Source organism: Anser anser (genome assembly GCF_964211835.1).
Source record: "Anser anser genome assembly, chromosome: 2".
Taxonomy (NCBI): Eukaryota; Metazoa; Chordata; class Aves; order Anseriformes; family Anatidae; genus Anser; species Anser anser.
Window position 1 is genome coordinate 82,088,823 of NC_139721.1, and position 8,200 is coordinate 82,097,022.

Genomic DNA, 8,200 nt, shown 5'->3' on the forward strand with positions numbered 1-8,200 from the left:
AGAAAAGGTTTTGCTCTTCAACTATCCATTGTAACAATACAAAACATGAAATCTTATTAAATTATTAAGTAGAAACAGATCCTTTTAAAATCCCTGTTTAGTACTCTCAGTATGATGCAAAAGCCTTATTTCTCTTTAATTGGGTTATCTATAAAAATGATAATTTTCAGACATTTGGCAGTAAAATCCCTCAGGACTTCAGGAAGCATAATTCCCTTTTTAAAATTCTCTGCATTTATTAATGAACTTGAAAAATAACACTTAAAATTGTTCGGTAGGTTTTCCCTCCTGTGCATTGTGCTCTCCACAGAGTTTCATAGTGAACTTCAGGCAGTTCTTCTTAATTTTTACCTTCAGGCTATATTTCCAGGTGCTAACCTGGATAATCACTATTAAATCCTGCCCAATAAATGTTTGTGAGAAGATGGAAGGTTGCAGATCACAAGCAATATACCAAGGCTAATACATGGGAGGGGATTGGTATGCTGAGGGAAAAAGACATGTTCAGCCTGTCTTTCTTCACCTTTTCAAGTCTGCACTTTCGTATTTTCAGACTGAAAGAGAACAGCTTTATTAATTTCACTCTTGCCACCCCAGTTTACATTAAAGGAAATGTGAAAGTGCAAAAGCAGATACTCATTCAACTCTTATCTACTAGGCCTGTCTCTTACATTCTGTAATTTCTACAGGATCCAGCAAAGTAGTCTCTAGATCTTTCATTGGACTCTTCAGTATTAACACAATGAAAATAACAGACGTTGATAGAAAGTCGGGAGGCATACATTAGTCATATATTCTGCAAAAACTAGCAAGAACTGGGTGATTCTCTCTGTAAACTGACAGATCACTGAATCTTGGTCTAGTACAAGAAATGAGACAATATTTTTTGCACACATGGACTCATCTTAAAAAACAATTTAGGCTGCTGATTTTTAAAACTATTTTCTTAAGTAGAATTTCCTTAAATTTGACCACTGCAGGAGGTCACCCTAAAGGCTTAGAATAAGTGGCAGTCTACCATTTCAATCTTTGCTTCCTCATTCAAAACTGTAACAGGGACATCAACTGAAGACTCTATGGAGGCCCTAAAGCTGGAGTAAACTTACATCTTATTTGTCCTCTACATACCTAGGCTATTTTTGATTTGGTAACCTGGAAACAAAAGCTTCCATATAGTTATTAATAATTCCTCATTAAACTTTGGCAAACAGTGCAAGTACAGATGTATGGTGACATGGAGGCAAGGACCCTGAATCTTAAACAAATGTGATTGGAAAATGTTGCCCAAGATCTGTCACAGAAATTCTTAGCTTCTCAACTATCCTCCCACTTTTCAGGAGAGAGAGATGGATCACTAACTCTGTACTTGCTTCATAAGAAAGTTTCCATTAGAGGAAGGCTGGATTTTTAACACTGACTGGGATGTATGGCATCCAAGGACGTTTTGGCTGCTGACTGAGGGAGGACTTGGACCTGGGAAGATTGTGGTGGAGATGTGGAAATGCTGGCAAGTGGCAAGAGGATGTGGTAGGCTGGGGCAGGAGCACATTTTGGGCCCTGACTTCTCTGAGAAGAGTACGCCAGCATGAAAGGAAGAGCATATGCAGAATTCCTGCACTTAAGCTGATTTGTTGGGATGTACTTTTGCAATGGTGGTTTTAATCAATGCAGTAGTCACTCTTAGTAGTTAAGAATCACTCCCATGTGCTATGTTTGGATGAAATGGTGTTTACTGTTTTTGACCAGGTTGGGAGTCCTTCTTCCCTACCAGGCCTCATGAAAAGGCACACTATCCCATGCCACAGACAGTCTGATGAAGTAAAAGGAAAAGAAGCTGAGGAACAGAAAGGCATGGTACTCACGTAGTCACCACAATGCAAGTCCCTCATCTCAATCAGGTAAAGTTTTTAATATCAGTTTTATAGATCTGCTCTTACTTACTAATTGGCAAGTTAAAAAAAAAAAAGGAGGAAAAAGTAAATAAAAACAGGAAAAAGTAAAGAAAAACAGTTTCTTATTTGCAATTAACTTATGCCAAGGTACATCAAGAGCAACAATACCACAGTAAACGAAGTTATAATGATGTAAAACTGGGAAAAAAAATGCCAGTTGTGTTAACAGCTTGGATTTGTGATTTGTGGTTGTAGAAAGAATGCAAAGTTGTGATTTTCATAACTTTTCTCTGCTGGATTAAAAAACAGATATTTATAAATGCATCAGAAAATTTAAAATAGGACAGGTTATTTATTTATTTATTTGATGTCTTATTTACTAAATTAAAATGCAAAATTCATATATTTTAACATTTTTTTTCCATGAATTATTTGAGTTTTTTTTTTAAATATTGTTTCTTCTTTTTATTTCCCGTGGCATATAATCCTTAGGCATATTATGAAAGACTGGTGTGAACCTGACCAAGCAGGAGGAAGCTATAGGAGACTGAAATCTAGAATCAAAATATTGTATTCTTTCATGGATATGGGCAGATGCTCATAGATTGCAGAGAACTTTATTGAAAGAACAGGAAATACATTCATTTTTTAGACTGGGAAATTGAAGCAAGACACAAAACTGTTACGTTTTATTAATCAAAACATCTGACTTTCTAGGTTTCTAGGCAAAGAATACTTTGCCTATTGAATCATATTGATAAGTAAATGAGGGCTAATTATTGCCTTTGTGTTACCACACTTCTATGATCATCTGTTCTGTGAATTCCATTAAGTAACACTTCACACAGGGCAAAAATAATATTCCTCAGATTTGTCTCCAGCAAGGATCCAGCGTGGAGTTTATACTCTTAGGAGTGGTACTGTTAGGAAATCATCTGTGCCAACTGATTTATCTAGGTAAGTTCATCATGGCATTTTTTCTTTTTCCTCACTGACTGAATGATCATGCTAGCGTAGTGCAAGCATAAATGCTGTAATTCACTTTTGCCAATACACTGCCAATGTTAATCAAGCTTGAATATAAAATAAGGTGCAAACAAAGCAAAAGTGATTTTATTTAAAATGTGGGCAAATATTTGCAGAAACTATTTTGCGTTATTTTCATACTCTTTTCAGCATTCTCAGCTCCCAGTGGTATGATGAGGGTTTGACATGCAGAATGTCTCCCAGAGGTGCTCAGCAATTTGCAAGAACAGCCCCACAGCTAATATCTCTTTGGTTCAATGGCTTCAAATAAATTAAAATATTTCTGGTTTCTACTGGCACTGATAGAGATTAATCCATGAATAGGCAGCAGCTATTTAAGCAACTAATTAGGAGGGCCTGTCTTGATGATTTTTTTTTTCCTTTCAGGTGGACAGGTTCATCAATGCATTATTTTAATGCTTGGGATAACTACTTATTAAGGGTTCAAAAGAAAAAAAGAGAGAGGGATACTCAAAATATATCTCTTTGTACACTGATTCATTGTTAAAATTTTCTGTATAAACTGTGGCTAACCTATCTTTAGTATACAGGAAATCAAGTCTGTGAAGTGAACCACTTTTGTTGTCACTGTGGCGTATCTTCCAAGGTCCTGTCATCCACAGATTGTGGTGGTGGACTAGGTATCTAATTGGAGGTATTACAGGGATAGGACAAGATTCAGATGTAAATAAAATTTCATTTTATCAATTGTTTCAGAAATTTCTGATACTTAGCAATATGGAAAGGATTACAGGCTATGACAATAAATAATTAGGGGATGTTCTACAAAGAATTATGCCCTATGGCTCAGAGCTATCAGAATGAATGTATAAGTTGGTGCAAGTGGTACTGTAATGCTAAGAAGATAAACTATACACATATGCTGAGAAATTTTCAAGTGTGTCATAGCAGTGACACTTTAAATATATATATGCCACTTAACTTAGCCACTTTAAATACATATCTATGTTTTGATAACCAATACTTAAATTTTCTAGACCTTTGTGCATCTCATTTTGTCCCTTTCCTCTTTCATTTCATCTTATACTCAGTCTTACCTGTAGTATAAGATAACAGGTCATGATTTTGGAATTTTGCGTAGTTTCTTTAGAAAATTATTAATTTCTGCATGAAACCAAATCTTGGTTTAATCTTTCTCTAAACATGTCCTAGAATTCTTATGGTCAAGCAGGTCTTTCTGTATTTCTGTTCAAAAGTTGACACTAAAAGTACTCTGAATAGAATGGGTAAATACTTTAGCCAATAACAGTATCTGCTGTTTTTGCTCACCTTGTATTTACTATCAGAATTAGCTTGAAATATCTTTCCCTGTATTTTTTTGTTTGTTTCCATTGGTCTTTTGGTGAATGTGGATGTTAATGTTCTGTCTTCAGTATTCATCATTTCGATGTAGGTTAGTTATGACCAGTCAGATGAATGACATATTTTTCAATTTCTCTGGTGGGATGAGCTGGACAACTTACAAACTTTCTTATTAGTATTTATACAAATAATTCATTGACACATAAATTCTAAGTATAACCATAAAGAAATGATTACTTTTTTATGATAAAGATCTAGCTTTGTAATTTTGGTCCATCAAGATTTAAAGCACTATTTTCCCATTGTAGAATGGGACTCTGTCTTACTGATGCTTTTCTATTTGGTGCTAATTCTCAAGTCCAGGTGCAGAGGCCTGAAACATTATAGTAAAAATAATGTTCTTATTCACCACCTTTGCAAAAAGATCTTCAAAGCATCTTCTCCAAAGCCTATTAACAGAGGCACTAATTTTGACCTACTCAAGAATGAATCCTGTTATTAAAATCGCTAAAATGTTTGCCTGTATAGTAAAGCAATCTTGAAGTTAATAGCCCGCAAATATGACTACTCATCATTACTATTATTGCTATTTTTTATAAGTTTGCAGAGTTTATTTATTTCTTGCAGAGGAAGAATTTGGTTATATTTTGTTTACAATATGGATACCTTCATGTGCTACACCTTCATGTGGTACTCTGCAGAAATGTATCTCATATCTATTTAAGGATAATGTTCTGAGTATTGTGGTACGTGTGAACTTAGCTAGAACATCATATGAGGTATAAAAAGCTGCAGAAGAATGGCTTCCAGAGGGAATAGAAATAGCACAGCTTGAAATGCCTTGTTCTTTGTAATGTCCTTAGCCACCAGCAAGGCAAGTGTCCTATGGAAGGGACAAATGGCCAGATCTACAATATATACAAGGATGTAGCACCAAGAGGGTTTGTTGGGTAAATAGGAAACCAGAAATGGGAGTTGGTTCTTCTCTCGCAGTACTTCTATTGGCACAGCACTTTAGGGGGAATATTCCTGACCGGTATCTGGATAAATAAGAGCAATGCTGTTTGTTTTTCCTTAAACCTTTAACTTGATGAGAATGGAAAGAAATAATAATAATAATAATAATAATAATAATAATAATAATAATAATAAAACAAATCAAAAAAACCCACTTTTGTTCAAAAGAAGTTTATAAGACTTTTGCTTAGAAAGTTGAGCAACCAGGATTTCACTCTCTAGTTTCTAGAAAAACAGGGAACTCCGCCAGAGGCATTATACAGCCTCTGTTGAGGGTGGTCACTTAAAATTTATTTATTTATTTATTTATTTTAATTTTTTATTTTTTTATACCCTACATCATTCTCTCCTCGGTTTCTTCAGGTGAGATCAGCTATACTGAAACCAGCTACCCTCCCATTTATTCTGAAGAACATTCAAGAGAAATATTCAGTTGTTATAGATATCTGTTAACAGTGAAACTTTAACTTAGCCCACTCAGAAGCTGCAGCTGTCTACAGGAGCCAAGTTAGGTGAGCACTAATTTTACTTTAAACTTTTATTTCCTGACATCAGTCAAACTGTAGTAATGTCAGAAAAGCAGCATGATTTGCACAGATGTAAATGGCCAGAAAAGTTTTAGGTCAAAACACACTAAGGGCTTTCTCACATGGCAGCAACCTTCTCTACCTTCTATCACACCTTGAAACTGTACTTATTGTAGCAGGAGTGGCCCAAATGCTCCGTCATTAACATTTGCTACTTGCATAAAATTCTGTTCTAGATGTATACTTTTTATACCAATATGAAAACTATCTAAGGAGTACAGTATCTTGGGAGCTCACTGAGAGTAAATATTGGTTGATTAGGTTAAAAAAAATCCATTTTTAGAAGGGTTTGGGAGGGGGTGGTAGGGGAGAGAGAAAGTGTGTGTTTTGTACAGATATACCCGCCCAGAGATGTCAGTGTTCTTTACTGCTTTTTATTTTACACGGTATTTTGCAATGGCAGGCTAAAGAATATATAAATTCTACCAAATGCTACCAATTCACAAAAGTTGTCCAGTCCATTAAATTCATACCATTAGCTTCACTGTCATAAACTATGCTGGAGAGCAATGAAGTGTTCTGATTACCTATGATGAAGGAGATAACAAACACAAATTCCTAGTATTATTAACAGAAAAGCAGGAGAAAAAATACTGCTATCAAAATATGAACAAACAAACCCAAACATATATTTTATAGTCTTAGCAAAAATAAAGCTTTAGGAATTCTTCCAGCGAAATTGAAAGGCATGCAACCCAACAACAAGCTGAAGAAATCCTCACAAAGCAACACAAGATACTTTGTAGTGACTCTAGCCTAACTTCCTAAGCACGCTCTCCAGTTTTGCTAGTTTCAAGCCTAAATGTCTCCAGTAATTATACAGAATTAGGGCCAATTTAACAATGTTGATACTCAAATTGTAGATTACTAGTAAGCTGAGCAAGAAAGAACACACCAAGCTGTTTGTTTGCATTGTTTCAGCATTTTATAGAGCAATTCCAACTGTGTGTATGGGAAGATTTTCAACATTAAGAAAAAAGAAATCACAGCATGGTATGTAGCTGTGACTAGTTGGGCAACATGAAGAAATGTAATAAGAGCAAATTTTCATGATGTGGCTAAATAAAGTAGCAAAACTTAAAACATTTAAATCTCTAGAAAAAGGGAGGAAAATTCTGATTTCCCATGAAGGAAGATAATATTAGTCTGGGAAGATCCTTTTTATAGCTCCTGCTAGGTTCAACGTTAAGAGGGATGCACCTAAAAAAAACCCTGATACTTGGATTTCATTTCATAAGTTTACCTCTTCAGCTTTTGGTTAAAATGCATAATTCCATGTAATTTCAGCATTTAGGATAGTAAAGAATATATCTGCTATGTGCAGCAATGTAAGCTCTTTCCATTGCACTATGTGTATAGAATGAAGAAAAGAATTTGTAAATCCTAGGTTTATTTAACATTTCTGTACTGTGTGGCATTTGATTTATTTAGACTTTAGTTTATTCTCCTTTAAAAACAACATTGCCAGTTTAGGTAATGTTCAATGGGTTTGTATAAAGAAAAGCCAGAGATTAAGATGTTTCAAAGTCAAGAGTTTGCAGAGATAAAGGTAGAAAGAAAGAAAAAGAAAACATAGATAAACACAGAGCAGACAAAAAAAAATCATAAAAAATTAAAAATGGGTGTATGAAAAGGAAAAGACTGAAGAAAAAAGCTAATTTTGGAACGCAAAAGCCTGTCTGAGCTTAATGTAAATCTCTGTCCATCTGAATAACATCACATATATTAGGCATACAAAGGAACTGTGGCAAATGTGAAGTTCATTCACAATGTAAACTTTAAGTAGTGTTTTGCAGTGTTTATTCAATGGGTGAATGGAGCAGACATCTCCACTAGTCTGAGTTTTATTCTCTGTTTTCTACTGAATTCTGTACAAGTTACAAAAACTGACCCATACCATAGGTAAGGGAGGTTTGTACTGGCTTTGAATGGATGAAGGACAAAGAAAATGAATATCCATTTAATTTCTTATGTAGGTGTCAGGGAATCATTTTTTTTTGTTTAATATTTAAATTAAATATTTGGGAATTAGGCAATCTCAGATTTATTTCTTTTCAATTCTATTTAGGTTCTCTGTACTCCATATCTCAAGAGAATCAGTTCTCCTGCAGAGTGTCAAACAGTCTTAGTTTTCACTGTGCACCGGTGTGGCTGGAGATTATCCTGGAAGGTACCAAATTACTAGCAGTTCTCCCATTTATTATATAATCGTTATGAATATTTTAAGAGTTCCAATTTTAGGCTTCAACTCTCCTGTATGTGAAATTTTAATGTTGCACTTAATTTTTTCGTATTGATTTTTATACATTATGTTATTTCTTTAAGCTCTCTAGGGAGATTTGGGATTGAACTCAG

At 34.7% G+C, this 8,200-nt stretch overlaps 1 protein-coding gene across 2 annotated transcripts in view; it reads left to right on the forward strand.

Moving 5' to 3' along the window:
• LOC310893273 (uncharacterized protein) overlaps window positions 1-8,200 on the forward strand; it is a 296,192-nt gene that overhangs the window by 271,334 nt on the left and 16,658 nt on the right. For both annotated transcript variants that reach the window (XR_014578859.1, XM_083821963.1), the window contains 2 exons: window positions 1,747-5,770; window positions 7,914-8,015. The gene's annotated coding sequence lies outside the window, so the exon portion shown is untranslated. The remainder of the gene's footprint in view (window positions 1-1,746; window positions 5,771-7,913; window positions 8,016-8,200) is intronic.